Source organism: Ovis aries, chromosome 3 (assembly GCF_016772045.2).
Source record: "Ovis aries strain OAR_USU_Benz2616 breed Rambouillet chromosome 3, ARS-UI_Ramb_v3.0, whole genome shotgun sequence".
NCBI lineage: Eukaryota > Metazoa > Chordata > Mammalia > Artiodactyla > Bovidae > Ovis > Ovis aries.
The window spans coordinates 196,286,405-196,304,140 of record NC_056056.1 but is presented as its reverse complement, the minus strand read 5'-3'; the positions used below and the strand labels follow the sequence as shown (position 1 = coordinate 196,304,140).

At 39.5% G+C, this 17,736-nt stretch overlaps 1 protein-coding gene across 34 annotated transcripts in view; it reads left to right on the top strand.

Annotated features, from left to right (window-relative positions):
• The window catches only part of PLEKHA5 (pleckstrin homology domain containing A5), a 261,293-nt gene that overhangs the window by 133,417 nt on the left and 110,140 nt on the right, over window positions 1-17,736 (top strand). For 7 of the 34 annotated variants that reach the window (XM_060413347.1, XM_060413346.1, XM_060413343.1 and 4 more), the window contains exon 1: window positions 3,796-3,974. The exons of the other annotated variants lie outside the window; for them this stretch is intronic. The gene's annotated coding sequence lies outside the window, so the exon portion shown is untranslated. Of the gene's footprint in view, window positions 1-3,795; window positions 3,975-17,736 lie in introns of those variants that run through there. 34 annotated transcript variants of the gene reach the window in all.

Genomic DNA, 17,736 nt, shown 5'->3' with positions numbered 1-17,736 from the left:
GAGTTCTCCGCTGTCATGTACTGTCCTCTGTTAAACCTCTTCCAGATCCCCCCGGGCAGTTAGCCACTTCCTCTTCTGGTCTCTGCAAATCAGGTTATGTTATAATGATCTGTTTACAGCTCTCTCTCTGTCCTAGTAAACTGTCAGTTCCAGGCTGTTCTGGCCTTGAGAGGAGGGGCCTTATCTAATTCCCCCTTTTAATTCCTTGCCCGAGCACCCCGTTTGCCCTGTGGAAGTCCTGTAAACCGTGGTGGGATGGCAGAGGGGCTGAGCCTCCCAGGTCCTAGAGAAATAGTGCTGGGTGCTGATAACCTTGTAAACCAAACGCTCGGTCAGCTTGTTAGTTCTTGGAGTTCCTGGTAATCTGGTCAATTTGTTAGTTCTCGGTGTTCCTGGTAATCTTTCAGAGTCTCTTGACAGATCTCTGCTGCTTTACTATTGCTTTCTCTTGGCAGGCATGTGGAGCACCACCGAGGCACTGCGATTCTGTAAAGATATTAAGTGTCAGTCACTCAGTCGTGTCCGACTCTTTGCGCCCCATGGATATAACCTGTCAGGCTGCTCTATCCATGGGATTCTTCAGGCAAGAATACTGGTGTGGGGTGCCATTTCCTTATGTTGCCATTTGATTACAGAAATGTCTGCCTTCAGAGGTGATAATTTTATAGCATATACAACAATGACTACACCTAAGCCAGATCTACTAGAAAAATATATAGCTTCCTTAGTACATTTTATAAGTGTTTTGTTATGCCTGCCCTGATGATGTGAACAGTTGAAGACTATTACATAACACAAGGTCACATTGGCTTTGCTAAGTCACTTCAGTTGTGTCCGACTCTGTGCAACCCCATAGACGGCAGCCCAGCAGGCTCCCCCATCCCTGGGATTCTCCAGGCAAGAACACTGGAATGGGTTGCCATTTCCTTCTCCAATGCATGAAAGTGAAAGGTGAAAGTGAAGTTGCTCAGTCATGTCCGACTTAGAGACCCCATGGACTGCAGCCTACCATGCTCCTCCGTTCATGGGATTTTCCAGGCAAGAGTACTGGAGTGGGGTGCCATTGCCTTCTCCACATTGGCTTAGGGTAGGACTAATAAGCTTACTACATTCTAAGCTTCATATATTGTGCTTAAAGATTGTTATCGTTTGTGTCATTTAATAGGGACTGTCCTTTGCTTTCAGAACTATAGCAAAAGTTATTTTGTTAACTTTTCTTTGATGTCTTCAAGAATGGGTTTTGTTTTCATTTTTAGTGTGAGAAGTTTAAACAGAGACTAATTGAGATTCACAAAACCTTCACTTTGGAAAAAAAAAAAAAGGACAGATCCATGAATGACTGACTACTATTCTAAAAACATATGCAAACCCTTCTGGTTATAGCAAACTGCGTCGGCTTGCTTGTCTATATTTCAAGCTACGTGATGAAACAATTTTGTTTTCTCAACTTGAAATGCTATTTTAAATTTCTGTTATTGCAGTTTCATACGAAAGGAGTGTTTCTTTTTAGTACTGGTTATGTTTACATGCTAGATTAATTGTAAGACAGCTCACTTTGAGGTATCTTCACATTTTTGTGTCATTAGCGTGCTAACAAGATATTTTCAGTACATCTTATAAAAATAAGACTGTTATAAAAGTCTTATTAAGAATCACTTTTTGGTTGAAGGGCATGAAATGCAGAAGAGATATGATTGGTCATTAAATATGAGTTAACATTTGATTAAACACTTGTTACGTGGTGGGCACGATTCCAATTGCTTTACATGGGTTTCCTCATTTAATTCTCACAAAAATCCCGTGAGGATTGAATTGTTATCTTTATTTTCCCTATAAGGAAATTGAAGCATAGAGAGGCTAAGTAACTTGCCTGTGGTCTTAAAACTACTGGAAAAAGAGATGCTCTTAGAGTCATCTGACTCTAGACCTTACATGCTTGTAGACATTAACTGGACTGCCTTCTGTGTGAACACGCTCATGAAGAAAGGTTTAACCTCACTTGCAACTAAAACATACAGACACACACAATTAAAGCTGTATTTTCTGTTAGATTTGCAAGGAAGAAAAATAATTGTCGGTATCCTTTATGTGGGAAAGAAATATAACGTATTAAGTTATAAATATAAGTTGTTACCTCTTTTTGGAGTGTCAAGGAGGCAGATGTTGAGAACACACACATGCTTTGACCTATCTGCGTCATATCTAAGGATTACCCTGCACAGATAAACACAAGAAAGCACAAAGGTATCTAGGCTAACAAAAAGTTTTTAGTTAAGTGTCCAGTAGGAATTAGGTTTAGATCAATGTGATAGGCAGCCATCAAAAACAGAAAAGTTAAGAATATAGTTACTGACGTGGAAAACTGACCATGGCATATTAATGAGTTTTAAAAAGCGGGTTGCAAAACAACATAGATAGTTTGATTTCCTTATATTGAATAAATATGTGTTTATATACACAAACTCTGGTCAAAAAGATTGTTCACCAGAATGTTAACAGCTGGTATCTTTCCTGCTAAATGGTATAACTTAGTGATAAGATGTATGGGTTTTGAGTCCTGCTCAGTCACTTACTGGACTTCCCAGGTGGCTCAGCGGTAAATAAATCTCCTGCCAGTGCAGAAAATGTGGGTTTGATCCCTGGGTTGAAAGACCCACTTGATGGGGAGGGAGGTGGGGGGGGGGGGTTCATGTTTGGGAACGCATGTAAGAATTAAAGATTTTAAAATTTTAAAAATAAAAAACTAAAAAAAAAAAAGAAAGAAAGAAAGACCCACTTGAAGAGGAAATGGCAACCTACTCCAGTGTTCTTACCTGGGAAATTCCATGCACAGAGGAGCCTGGTGGGCTGTATAGTCCATGGGGTCACAAAAGAACAGGACACAGCTTAGCGAGTAAATAACAGCAACAGTCATTTACTAGCATTGTGGCCGGGCAAGTTCCTTAACTACTCTGTGCCTCAGTCTTTTCCGTAAAATGTGGAAAATTACAGATACTAGATCGTTGGGTTCTGAGGCTCAGCTGAGACTGTAAAGTGCTTGACATAATATGTGATCAATCGTTATCATTATTATCATCATCATTTTAGGTAATAGAACTGAAGGCAGTTTTAACTTTTTTTTTTAAAATTAGGAGTATTTTAGAGCTTCCCAAGTGGCACTGTTGGTAAAGAACCCGCCTACCAGTCCCTGGGTCTGGAAGATCCCCTTGAGGAGGAAATGGCAACCCATTCCAGTATTCTTGCTTGGAGAATCCCATGGACAGAGGAGCCTGGTGGGCTGCAGTCCATGGGGTTGCAAAGGAGTCGGACACAACTGAGCAACTAACACTACTGCTCTAGTTCCTTTACGGTGTTGTGTGGTTTATGTCGTACAGCAGAGTGAGTCAGCCACACATATACATATATTCCCTCCGTCTTGATTCCCTTCCCATTTAGGTCACAATTTTAGCTTTCTTTGTACCTTTTATTGGTTGAATTTTTTGAAACACGGATCAACTTTGAAAACAACAGCAACCCCAAAAAATGTTTCGAAAGGAATCACTTGAATAGGTTTTCTTATAATTTTAACAGAAAACGTCTATTGAGAGCTAAGGTTATTTAAAAATCCTCACAACACTCTTCACAAGCCGTTGGCAGCCACGTATACTGGTATTTTACCCTGTGCTGTGTGCCAACTTGAAGGGAACTGAAATCATATTCTACACTTCTGGCTGGAAGGCGTACAGAATCACAACAAACTGTTCTAGCGAAGCTGCCTCAATCTGCGGCTGCAGTGACATGTTGGGGCGTGACGTCAGTCCGGTGTCAGACTGGCAGGGTGGCAGGCGGTCCGACGGCCTCAGTGCATTTCCTGAGGGCTCCGTCCCCAGGGCGCTCATTTGGGAGCCGCTCAAGACAAAGCAGCAGAGTCAGAGTCTGCTTTTCCTTCCCGCATCCCCTCTGCCTGTAGTTGAATGTAATTTTGATGGAGGCTGGTGAGTAATGCTTGTTACTTTAATGTGTAATAATAAATAGCTGATGGCTAAATGAGCAGTAGTTCTTTTCTCAGTTAATGAGCCTGTGGTAAGTAAGCTTTAGAGCCCTAGTGCCAGGATTTCCTTATTATAAATACTTCTATAACTGAAGCATTGTATTCTTAGAGAAATGTAACTACATTATGAGGTTTTTTCAAATGGCTAAAGCATTTGAAGAGGTAATCTTCCTTTTGGTCTCTCCTTAACTTGAAGCTACATAAATGCACAGTGGTTGCAAATTGCTTGAAAGCCTGAGGATTTTCATTTTATTAATTTTTTTAACTTACTCAGAGGAGAAACTTGATTTTTTTGGTTTGTTTCTCACGTCACAAGAAAGAAATGAATAATTCTCAGAAGTTCCTTTAGAGATGTTAACGGTACTCATTACATAATACTTTTATTTAAAAGTATATCAGTAGTCTGAACTAATTAACAATTAGCTGAAACAGCTCTTTAATTCTTTAATTATTTGGGGTTATTTCAGCAATGTGATTCAAAATAGGAATCTTCATTTATGAGCCTAAAATTTAAGAGCAGTAAGTTACTACTGCCTTTGATTATAAAGGATGGCAACATGCCTTTTAAAGATTTATTTCTTTTTGCAATATTAATTCATGTCTTTGAATTGCACTATAGAAATTGAGTTAGTTTTGAAATCATTAGTTTCAGAAGGTTGGGTAAAAGTGTGTGTGTGTATGTTTGAGTAACTATATTTTGCTTTTCTCCCCCTCCCTTTCGAGTAAAGGAATGACATTATTTTTATTTCATACTGTTTATAGAGAATAAACTGAAGCCTTAAAAATCTTAGGCGTTATCATTTCTGGCATAATTCTTCTCTTGCATGTTCAATGGCAGCCTTGTTATTTCAAGGTCTTTTGGAGAATTTTCAAAGTTTTCTCTTAAAGAACAGTCACTTTTTACTTTGTATGTCTACTTGAGGAAAAGACAATATAGAAATTCATGTAGATAATGTTGAATATTTTCACATCAGTTTTTTGAAGCAAATAAAGAATGAAACTATTTGCACATATTTTCTTTTACATGAATAAGATAATTATTGAGAGGAAATGATCAAAATCAGTTTTTATATACAGATGTACAAAAATATCAATAACTGCCTTATTATGACTCCTAATACATTATGCTTCTATATTTTTAGAAACAGAGAGATATAGAACTAGGGTTTCAGCTTCGTTTTGTTTGACTTGACAGGCTTAATTAAAGATCCAGTTTTTTCATAAGTTGTAGAATTTTCAAATTCTGCCCAAATCTAGAAGCTTTAAGTATATAGAGAACTCATTAATATTTTTATTGCTTTTAAAATTTCTCTCAAATCTACTTAAACTATTTTAACATGGTTTTAAAATAGCCTATATTTTAATCAGTAACTTATTGTAGTAAAGATGAATTGAAATATATTGGATATGCATTCTTAACAATGATGTTTTTGAGGCATTATGACCTCAGAGGTCACTGGCCTAAATGCCACTAGAGTTCAAGTGAAGAGAAGCTACTTTAACTTTTTTGTATGAACAGGAAATTAAATCTGACAAAAGAAGGGAGGATGAGCAGAGCTTGGGGTCGGGGTCAGGGGGATAACCTGAAATTGACATAAAAGCCTGACTCAACTCTAAAGCACTGGGAATAAAGTACTTGTCTGTTCATGAATTAGGTGTTCTTTGAGGAACTCATTCCAAACAATACTGAAGCCTGATGGTAAAATATGACTGTGATATTCTTCAAGTTTGAGATTTGACTTGGTCAACTCAGATGGAACAGTATTCTGAAGCCCATTATAGTCTTGAACTATATTTTTGTTTCATAGTGGTGGAGAGTACAAAACTTCTTGTGCATAATAGATATTTAATGAATGTTTGAGCATGAATAAATGAATTGATTACACAAGTTAAATGAATGAGGGGAATATCTTGAGTCTTTCAGACTCAAGAGAGAGTTTTAATCTTTACTGTGATGATGAAAACCTGCTAGTTATCCTAACCATCTGATAGCGTGCAGTGGCTTCACACTCTGTTAGAAGGAAGCATATCCTGAGTAGCACTCGGCCATCACAGTGGCCGCAAGTGGCCGTCGGAGTTCACCGCTGGCTCTGCTCTCTGTGTCTGGGGCTCTGCTGCGGAAAGTGGGCCCTGCCTGCTATTCTAGGTCAGATCTTTGTCAGATCTGCCTCATCTGTAAGTGAGAAATTTCTCAGTACTTAGGGATAATGATTTGCTGACGAAACTGAGCCTTAATTAAAGTGCTGTGTGCATCACGTAAGTGCATTACTCTTTGGACCTTTTCAGAGATTAAAAAAAATGCATTCCTTTGAAATTGAAGTGACAGAGAACCTAACAATGGAACACATACACTGCATCAAAACTTACATAATCGAAATTATATATATAAATGTGTGTGTGTGTGTGTGTGTGCGTTCAGTCATGTCTGACTCTTCACCACCCTATGGACTGTAGCCCACCAGCCTCCTCTGTCTGTGGAATACTCCAGGCAAGAATACTGTAGTGGGTTGGCATTTCCTTCTCCAGAGGATCTTCCCTACCCAGGGGTCAAACTCACGTCTCTTGCGTCTCCTTCATCCGCAGACAGATTCTTTACCACTGTGCCACCTGGAAATCATGTAAATATATTGTCACTCAAAGCCTGGGTTTTCAGTCTCATTTCTGTGCCCCCTCCCTTCCATCTGTGCTAAACTCTGGTCACATCTGAATATTCTTGCTGATCCCATGGAGGCTCAATTCAAGGGGCAGCCGCTTCTGGACCACCTTTTCGGCTCTTCCCCTTTCTAAGCAAGATCCGTCCCGAATCGGGCTCGTTTTTGGTTAGTTATTTCTCCTATTTGTTTATAAGAATATCATTAAGGCCAAGCGTCATCAGTGCCTGTCTCATACTGAGTGAATGAAAATATTTAAGTTACACAGAAAATGCAGCCATTTTGAAGGCATACCATTTCTTAACAAAATGTTTTTGTTGCATAGGGGTATCATTTGACTTATCAATAGCTTCCTTTTTATTCTTGAAGTGGTTGTTTTGGTAAAGCTCATACAGTATGAAAATGATTAATGAACAATAGTAAAATTCAATAATTACTAATTTTTTTTCTAATTTGAAAAACTTCTTAGTCTGCCAACTTTTTCTGTTGGGAAGAATGTTTTACCTACAATAATTGGATCTTTTTTGCAACCTATTTTGAACTAGGTTAGCTTTTTAAAGTAGTGTATAACCACCCAAAAAAGCAAACGAGATGGTGCTTAAATTCTTCTTTTTCTAATTTGTTGTTCACTTTCATCCCAGGGGTGTAGTAATCCTCCATTCAATATATGTTACAATAAAATATTACTAATTAGTACTCATTAGGGAGCAACAGAGTTGTCTGAATTAGGGAAATTTTAGGTTTATATATATATATATTTAATGCCACAATACTGGTCTTTAATGCCAAGAATATTTCTGACTACCGACATGTTCCTAAGTTGGAATTCTGCTTAGTTTTATTTTAAAACTCCATTAGACTTTTGTAATTAATAGTTTTTTGAAATAAGTGACTACTTTTTCAAATAAGCATTCTTTGAAATCACTGGAGTATATACCCTGTGCTCATTTTTACTCTTGTGTGGTTTTACATACATCATTCAACAGTAAACTTTAACTTTTGGTCAAATTATCAGGTTCCTCAGTCTAGATTAAATTATAGGTGTACTTCACATTAAACATAGGGCAGAGAGCCAGCAACTTTTTAAAGCAAGGATGTGACGTAATTTGACTTCTCTTCAGGAAACCTCACTCTGCTAGCACATTCATGTTTATTATTTATTTCTTTAAGTTGGGGTGTAATTGCTTTACAATATTGTGTGTGTTCCTGCTGTACAACAAAGTCAATCAGCTATATGTATACATATATACCCTCCCTCTTGAACGCTCGCCCCCCACCCCCACCCCTGTAGGTCATGACAGAGCACCAAGCTGAGCTCTCTGTGCTATACAGCAGCTTCCCACTAGCTATCTATTTTATATACGGTAGCGAAATATATATGGGCTTCCCTGGTAGCTCAGCTGGTAAAGAATCTGCCTGCAATGCAGGAGACCCTGGTTCAGTTCCTGGGTCAGGAAGATCCCTGGATAAGGGAAAGGCTACCCACTCCAATATTCTTGGGCTTCCCTGGTGGCTTAGATGGTAAAGAATCTGCCTGCAGTGCAGGAGACCTGGGTTCGATCCCTGGGTTGGGAAGAGCCCCTGGAGGGAGGGCATAGCAACCGACTCCAGTATCCTTTCCTCGAGAATCCCTTCTGACAGTGGAGACTGGCGGGCCTCAGTCCATGGAATCACACAGAGTCAGACACGACTGAGCAACTAAGCAACAGTGTATATATGTCAGTCCTACCCTCCCAGTGTGTCCCGTCCTCCCCTTTCGCCCACCCTGTGTCCATATGTCATATTCAAGGTCGGCTATTTACTATTTAGTGAGGGCTTTAGCAGCAGTAGCAGCAGCAGAGGGCTTTATTAGGTAACGTGTGGTGGTGCTACCAGGTACTTGATCCTTTCAAAAGCCCTCTGGAATAAGGTTTGTTGTTGTTCTGGTTTCAGCTGCTGTTTTATAGAAGGAAGTTGAGGTTCAGTGGAGGATGCTCTAAATGGGGGATATCCTGATTATAATGAGATGAATTCAGATGTTGTTAAGGGCCTTGGGAGACTTAAGAGCCTAGGCTAAGGCAGTGATGGAGATGCCATTAGCGAGCTTCTTACCTAGGGTAATTTCTGGATAGCAACCAGAAATGTCACTTGATTCTTGAGTGCATGACAGAAAATGACTCTGGTGAATTAGTTTGTACATTCTAAGAGCCCTTTTTCTGTTTTAACCATAAAGTGTCATTTAACCTTCCTATTTAAAAGCTTCTTAAGAATCACTCAAATGACTTCCAAGTGAGACAATTATCTAAATTATTTTAAGCATTTTTGTTTATAATGTGATTTATTAAGTGGTCTAAAATGTACCCGTCTCATAAAACTCAGGATGGATAACAGTTATTAACATGCTGGGTTCATTTTCTTCATAACTAGCATGGTGTTAATTGAATTATTCTCTAATTCAAAAATTATTTAAAGTCTGTTGTCAAATTTATTTTGTAGATTCTAAATTAGTATGTTGGTTTTATTTAGGAATTTTTTTTCAGAAGATGATTTAGAAATCATCTGTAAATACAAAAAACTAAAACATGAATTTGTATGTGAATCTCATATTTTGAAATTTTTTTCCTTTATTTTGTTCCTAGTCTATAATGCTTTCAGCTTTGTACTTGCAGCATTAACATCATACTCCTGTTTTCCCAGTGGGAAAAGCAAAGTTTTCAATTCCTATTGGATGCTTTTGTGAAAATTCCATTGTTTACTATTGATGTTATTTGTGCTTAAATTCTTTGGGACCCACGCTCAGGGAAATACGAGGTTACATTTACATTGTGATCATGTTGTCTGAGCAACTGAGAGAGGAGAATGATTGCAAAGCCGTAGAGAATAAGAAGATGGAAAAGAAACAGCTGGGTTTAAAATTCCGTTGGAATCAGTAAAGGTTTCATTACTGTGCTTCAGGTGGGAATAACCTTGGGGCGATGCTAGGCAGTGAGACAGGAGAAGGCGGGGGAGGGCACGTGTTCACGGTGTGCGCAAGGAGAGGGTAGTGTTGAGATGTGTTGTGTTGTGTTTTAGTTACCATTGAGCAGAAACCTGGGAGAAGATGTGAGGCAGAACTGAGAAGTCTCACTGGCTGTGAGGAGTCAAGAAGGGGCAGCTGTTGAAAGCAGGGAAAAGGAGACTGAAAAGGACGGAACTGGAGCTTTGGGGACCAGGTCTCCTTGTGGCTTCTGACACATGGAGAAGAAAAGTGAGGCTGTGAGCCCCAGTTTATTCACATGTAGCGTGAAGACAGTAATGCATACCTCGGAGGGGCTATGTGAGGATTGCTGGTCAAGTTTCCAGTGCAGCAGGCTCAGATGGAGAGCGTGAGCTGCACTCAAAAGTGACGTCACGTGGTGGTTGCTATTTAGGTGCTGATTTTTATTTTTCTTGTTGGGAGTGTGGATCAGAGAGGGTGCCTCCTTTGTTCCTTACCCCCTCCCCACTCCCAGCCCCCAAGAAATCTGAGATGCTCCATTTCCTAAATGATGAGAGGAGGAAGGAGAGAATATAAAGAGTTAAGGCTGGAAGGAAAATTTGGAGATGTGGGTAAATGAATCACTGAGGTTTTAGCAGGACGTCTGGAAGCAGTTAGTTCGAAGTTAAAGGCAAATGGCATTTAGAACTAAATGTGGGGAAAGGAAATATATACTTTACATGTTTCGCGAAAGAAAAAAAATTGCAATCTTTTCGATTGCTAACTCAGTGGTTATTCACATAACTAAGGCTCAAGAATTCCATTTCTCTCAAGAAAAGACACGGCACTTTCAGTGTTTTCTTTTGTTCTTAAAACACTGCCTTTAATTGCAGGCATAATTTTCCATGCCAGCATATTTTCAGTTTAAAAATAAATTGCAGAAACAGTCATTGTGGTAGTCAGATTTCAACATAGCATTTTTCTCCTTTTTATTTAAAGGAAAATAAATCCAAATAGTTATCTGCATAAGACATTAATCAACTTTACATGTAACAGTGTTTTAAAAATTATTCTCGACCACCATAGACCCAATTGGTGTAATAACTAATAAATAAAAATCATGTTTAACAACTAAGTCACTGCTTCAGACATGGTTTTTAAACCTAATTTGAGACTGAGTCTCAGAGTGACACGTATAGCATGATAATTTCTATTGGTAAAGGCGCTTCAGTTTTTGTTTTTTTAACTGAACTATAGTTGATTTACAATGTTGTTAATATCTATTATACAGCACAGTGATTCAGTTATACCCATATATACATTCTTTTCCATTTTGGGTTATCACAGGATATTAAATAGAGTTCCCTGTGTTCTACAGTAGGACCGTGTTGAGTTCCCTGTGTTCTACAGTAGGACCGTGTTGTTTATCCATCCTATATATGATAGTTTGCAAAGCTCTTCAATTTTAAAACAAGTTGAAAAGTATAATTGTCTGATAGTATAATGAAACCGAGGCCACATTGAGAATGTACAGTATTCTTTTTGGTTTGAGTGGAAGGATATTAAAGAGTTGTCCATGCACATGTGAGCTGTTTGCTGTTTGGTTTTGTACCTAAATTTGTGAAATACAATCACTTCCATAGTCCACACATCTCTCTGCCTTGCTCCAATCTAACAGCATTGTGGGTATGAGGCCCTTGAAAAAGTCCGAGTCATGATACTGGCTGCTTGACAGGGTTGCAGTAAGAACTGCCAAACCACTATGATATCCTATTTTTCTTAGACTAAATTAAATCCTTCTTTCTCTCCCATAAGGAAAATACATGATGCTGAGCAAATCATACAAATGGGGGTTTGCAGCTGAATTTAATAAGAGACAACCAAAATCTCTTCTGTGGGACAGAGTTTTCTAAAATATATACTTTGTGCAAAGTCGATAGATTTTCAACCTTCTTACCACTGGTACACGTATAAAACACTACCTAGTAAACTTTGCTCTGTCTGACATATCACTCAGAAGAATCATTGGCTGTTACTGATGTTCAGTTCAGTTCAGTTGCTCAGTCGTGTCCGACTGTGCGACCCCATGGACTGCAGCATGCGCAGGCCTCCCTGTCCATCACCAGCTCCTCGAGTTTACCCAAGCTCATGTCGGATGAGTCAGTGGTGCCATCCAACCGTCTCATGCTCTGTCGTCCCCTTCTCCTGCCCTCAATCTTTCATTATTGATGTTAGCAATTTCAATATTTATTTCTTAAGTTAAAAAACAGAATGGATTTTATAGTAAAGCAATCATTGGAGTCACTCATTAAACCAAAATATATTTTTAAAAACATCACTAAAACAAATATTCCCATAGGGGAGAATTGCAATGCTAAGAAGTAGCCAGTACATAGTTATTAATGGCCAAAATGTTAAAAAAAAAAAAATTCCTAATACCAAAGAAAACAGCAACAAAAGCAAATGGGACTAACTGCAAAATAAAGGGAACCATCAATAAAATGAAAAGGCAGTCTACCCAATGGGAGAAAATATTAGCAAGTCATGTGTCTGATAAGGAGTAATGTGTATAAAGAACACATACAACTCAATGGCCAAAAAAAAAAAAAAAAAAGACATTCAGTTGAAAAAATGGGCAGAGGGTCTGAATAGAGGTTTTTCCAAAGAAGATATACAGATGACCAACGGTACTTGAAAATGTGTTCAACAGGGAAATGCAAGTCAAACCTGTTAAAACCACTGTCATCACTTGTTTTAAGAGGTAAGTGTTGGTTAGGATGTGGAGAAAAGAGAACCCTCAGTGCACATTAGTGGGAATGTAAGGTGGTGCAGCCGTGGTGGGAAACAGTATGGAGGTTCCTCCAAAAGTTAAAAATAGAATCACCATGTTGATCTAACAGGTCCTTCTGGGTATTGATCCAAAGGAAATAAAAGCACTAATTAAAAAAGCTGTGCACTGCTGTCCACCCAGGATCATTGCAGCATTGTTTATAATAGCCAAGATACAGAAACCACTGAGGTGTCCATCAGTGGATGAAGAGAGAAAGAAAATGCAGTTTGTATGTACGTAATACATATGCACCGGAGAAGGCAATGGCACCCCACTCCAGTACTCTTGGCTGGAAAATCCCATGGACGGAGGAGCCTGGTGGGCTGCAGTCCATGGGGTCTTGAAGAGTCAGACACGACTGAGTGACTTCACTTTCACTTTTCACTTTCCTGCATTGGAGAAGGAAATGGCAACCCACTCCAGTGTTCTTGAGTGGAGAGTCCCAGGGACGGCAGAGCCTGCTGGGCTGCCGTCTGTGGGGTCGCACAGAGTCGGACACGACTGAAGCAGCTTAGCAGCGGCAGCAGCAATACATATGCACACAATGGAATATTCCCATTTGCAACAACGTGGATGGACCATGAGGGCATTATGCTAAGTGAAACAAGTCTGAGAAAGGCAAATACTGTGTTATCTCATTTGTATGCATGTGTGGGTGCTAAGTGCTTCAGTCCTGTCAGACTCTGCAACCCTGTGGACTGTAGCCTGCCAGGCTCCTCTGTCCATAAGATTCCTCAACCCACTAAAGTGGGTGGACCTTTCCTCCTCCAGGGGATCTTCCCAACCCAGGGATCAAACCCGTATCTCTTGCTTTGGCAGGCGGATTGTTTCCCACTGAGCCACCTGGGAGGACCAATGAGAGTCTAGACATGGATGGCCAGGGAGTTCTTGAAAAGTTCAGGAAAATTCTTGAAAAGGAATAGTGTGTGCAGAGACTTTCCTTTCACTTCTAGACTCTGTGGTCTGCATGTGATGTTTGGGACCACTGCAGCCAGTTTGGGACTGGTCAGATGCCCAGCTAAACAGGATAGACCAGTTAGTATTGCCATATTATGCAGTCATGAATAATCCTCTCTCCTTGGAATCTCAAATGTTCTTATTTTTAAACCTAAGATAGCTTCTTTCCATATTTGGTTTAAAGAATATACATATATTCTGTGTACTGTGCTGACTCATGTTAATTTTTCAGCCTAATACTCTCGGGGCTATATTCATTTTCGCAAAAATCAGACAAATCCTAATGTTTTAAAGGACTTAATGTGAGGGCATTTCACCTGTTTATAAATACCTGATACAAATTTACATTTGCACTCAACAAAGGTCGCAAAGTTGTAGCCTGAATGTTGGATAACAGGAGTTTTAAAACCAAATTACCTATGACTGATGCATGTTGATGTATGGCAGAAACCAAGACAGCATTGTAAAGCAGTTAACCTTTGATTAAAAATAAATAAATTTTTTTAAAAACTAGATTTCATTTTTCAGTTCATAGTTGTGCTAAATACTTCATGTTTTGCCTTCTATATTTTGAAATAATCATTCCAGTAAGAATGAAAGTTCTTTCAGTGTTAACTGGCTTTCATCATTATACTCAAAAATTTAAACACTGTGTTAGCAGACATCTTTTTTCCTCTTTCTAAACCCATACTTTTATTGGGGTTTATATTGGAAATGGACGTTTCAGGCATCTGTTTAGTGTATGGGGGATTGTTTCCTTAGGGATATCCTTGATTGACGTCCTCTGTTATTAGTGTCCTGCTGAGAACAGACTAGCAGGGTGGACTGAACCAAAAAATGGCTTCCTCTGGCAAGCCTGGAAATGGACAAAAACACCAGCATTCCCAATCTTCAGAGTGTTGTCATACAGTCTAAATTACTCTTCATATAACAGTACCTGCCACTTAGAGTTGATTCTAACCCATTAAATTCTGTTTCCATAAATGGGCTATAGGAACCATTGTAGTTTATCAGCTTTCCCTTTTGATATAAAGCTCAGAACTGCCTAAGGTGGCACACCTTCACCCGTGTTTTCTGGCACAGTAACCTTCATGAGGCGCAGTTTGGTTCACAAATACGATCTGAAAAAGAATAAGGCAGAATAATGAATTTCTACTCCATCTCCAGTAGATTTGTCATTTAATTTCTTTTTTGTATAATTTGATGGAAATATGCCATTTTATACACACGTGGACTTATTCATCAAAAGATCTTTTAAAATCCAATTATCATTGAGTCAAATAGTTCCATAGGGGTTGGAATTAAGCAGAACTTTCGTTTAAATTCTAGTAAATGATTAAATGTCTAGTAATAAAGAGTGAAAGGGCATAATGCCAAAGAACAAGCAATTTGTGTTGCTGTTTCTCAATTTCTTGATATCTTTTCTAAAAGTGCCACAGATTTGATTCTTTACCTTTGATAGAGCATGATCCTCAGAATGAGCTCCGGGATGTGACCTATTTCATTCAGTAATGAACTCTCCAGAATAGCAGAGTCCATTTTTTAAAAGTGTTGTTTGTCACTATTTAAAAACCTTCTCAAATACTGCCTTAAAAACATAGCTACTCTCTCGGTGGAGCTTTTATATTAGAATGACTTTTCTCCTCTATTTTCTGTTTTGGGTATATTAGGAATATCTTGACAAGAAAGATGAGAGCCACGAGAGACCACACCTTTATTCTTTGACAGTAAATACAGACTAGCGGGATAACATGAGGTTTTAACATTTTTCGGGTTGCATGTTCATTTGAACTGTTTCAGTTTAAATAGCTTACTGAACCTAACAAGTTGTCTGATGACACCAACATATGCTCAATTCCTGTAGTTCATAACCAAAACAAATGTCTTCAAGGGCTTGTCTGTTCCTGGCCATGTTTATACTCTTTACTCATTTAATCTTCATAAACATCCCCACTACAAAGTAAATTCCACAAGGGCAGTGATTTCTATGTTTTGGTCACAGCCATCCCCAGGTACCGAGAACAGTTCTAAACAAATAGACAAGCAACATGTGAAATAGCTACTGTTACCTAACTGTGAGGCAGCTGAGACGTAGACAGGTACAGTGAACCCACAGAAATAATACACATGGCTTACGTGGTAGAGTTTATTGTTAGAGGGCAATGATGGTCTTCACATAGGGTTTATTAACCTCAGCACCATTTAAAAAAAATATTTATTTATGTATTAAATGCTTGGGTCTTAGTTGTAGCACATGGAGCCTTCATTGCATCAGGGAGGACCCTTTCTTGCAATGCACGGACTCTCGAGTTGTGGTTCGTGGGCTGAGTAGTTGCAGTACTTGGGCTTAGTTGCTCTGCGGTATGTTCAGTCCAAGTTCCCCAGCCAGGGATTGAACCCATGTCCCCTGCTGGTTTTGAAAGATCTCCTGCAGAGGTGTGGGTTGACGGTGGCTCACCCCAGGGACCAGGGAACTGGCAGCAGCAATCCTGAAAGGTGCCCCCTGGTGCAATTCCCCCTGGAATTCGCTCAGCCTCAGCACTATTGATATTTGGGGCTGGATACTTTTTTCCTGTGAAAAACTCTCCTGCAAGTTGGAACATGTTGAGCAGCATCCTGGCCTCTACTCACTACATATGAACCCCAGTTATAATGTTCAAAAAGTGCTACCAGACAGTGGATGTATACAACGAGGTCTACTGTACAGCACAGGGAACTATATTCAATGTCCTGGATAAACCTAGTGGAAAAGACTATTAAAAAGAATGTATGTATATGTGTATATATATATATATATGCATAACTGAGTCACTTTGCCATATAGCAGAAATGAACACATCATTGTAAATCAACTATACTTAAATAACATATATGTAAAACCAGACGTCTTATCACACATTTCCCATTGTCTCTTGGGAGATAAAAATTATTCCCAGGGCTTCCTGGGTGGTGCTAGTGTGTCCGACTCTTTGTGACCCCATGAATTGCAGCATGCCAGGCCTCCCTGTCCATCACCAACTCCCAGAGTTCACTCAAACTCATGTCCATCGAGTCAGTGATGCCATCCAGCCATCTCATCCTCTGTTGTCCCCTTCTCCTCCTGCCCCCAATCCCTCCCAGCATCTGAGTCTTTTCCAATGAGTCAACTCTTCGCATGAGGTGGCCAAACTACTGGAGTTTCAGCTTTAGCATCATTCCTTTCAATGAACACCCAGGACTGATCTCCTTCAGAATGGACTGGTTGGATCTCCTTGGAGTCCAAGGGACTCTCAAGAGTCTTCTCCAACACCACAGTTCAAAAGCATCAATTCTTTGGCATTCAGCTTTCTTCACAGTCCAACTGTCACATCCATACATGACCACTGGAAAAACCGTAGCCTTGACTAGATGGACCTCTGTTGGCAAAGTAATGTCTCTGCTTTTGAATATGCTATCTAGGTTGGTCATAACTTTCCTTCCAAGGACTAAGCGTCTTTTAATTTTATGGCTGCAATCACCATCTGCAGTGATTTTGGAGTCCCCACAAATAAAGTCAGCCACTGTTTCCACTGTTTCCCCATCTATTTCCCATGAAGTGATGGGACCAGATGCCATGATCTTTGTTTTCTGAATGTTGAACTTTAAGCCAACTTTTTCACTCTCCTCTTTCACTTTCAACAAGAGATTTTTGAGTTCCTCTTCACTTTCTGCCATAAGGGTGGTGTCATCTCCAATCTGAGGTTATTGATATTTCTCTCGGCAATCTTGATTCCAGCTTGTGCTTCATCCAGCCCAGCGTTTCTCATGATGTACTCTGCATATAAGTTAAATAAGCAGGGTGACAATATACAGCCTTGACGTACTCCTTTTCCTATTTGGAACCAGTCTGTTGTCCCATGTCCAGTTCTAACTATTGCTTCCTGACCTGCATATAGGTTTTTCAAGAGGCAGGTGGTCTGGTATTCCCATCTCTTTCAGAATTTTCCACAGTTGATTGTGATCCACACAGTCCAAGGCTTTGGCATAGTCAATAAAGCAGAAATAGATGTTTTTTCTGGAATTCTTGCTTTTTCCATGATCCAGCGGTGTTGGCAATTTGATCTCTGGTTCCTCTGCCTTTTCTAAAACCAGCTTGAACATCACGGTTCACGTACTGCTGAAAAGGTCCATCTAGTCAAGGCTATGGTTTTCCAGTAGTCATGTATGGATGTGAGAGTTGGACTGTGGAGAAAGCTGAGTGCCGAAGATTGATGCTTTTGAACTGTGGTGTTGGAGAAGACTCTTGAGAGTCCCTTGGACTGCAAGGAGATCCAAGCAGTCCATCCTAAAGGAGATCAGTCCTGGGTGTTCGTTG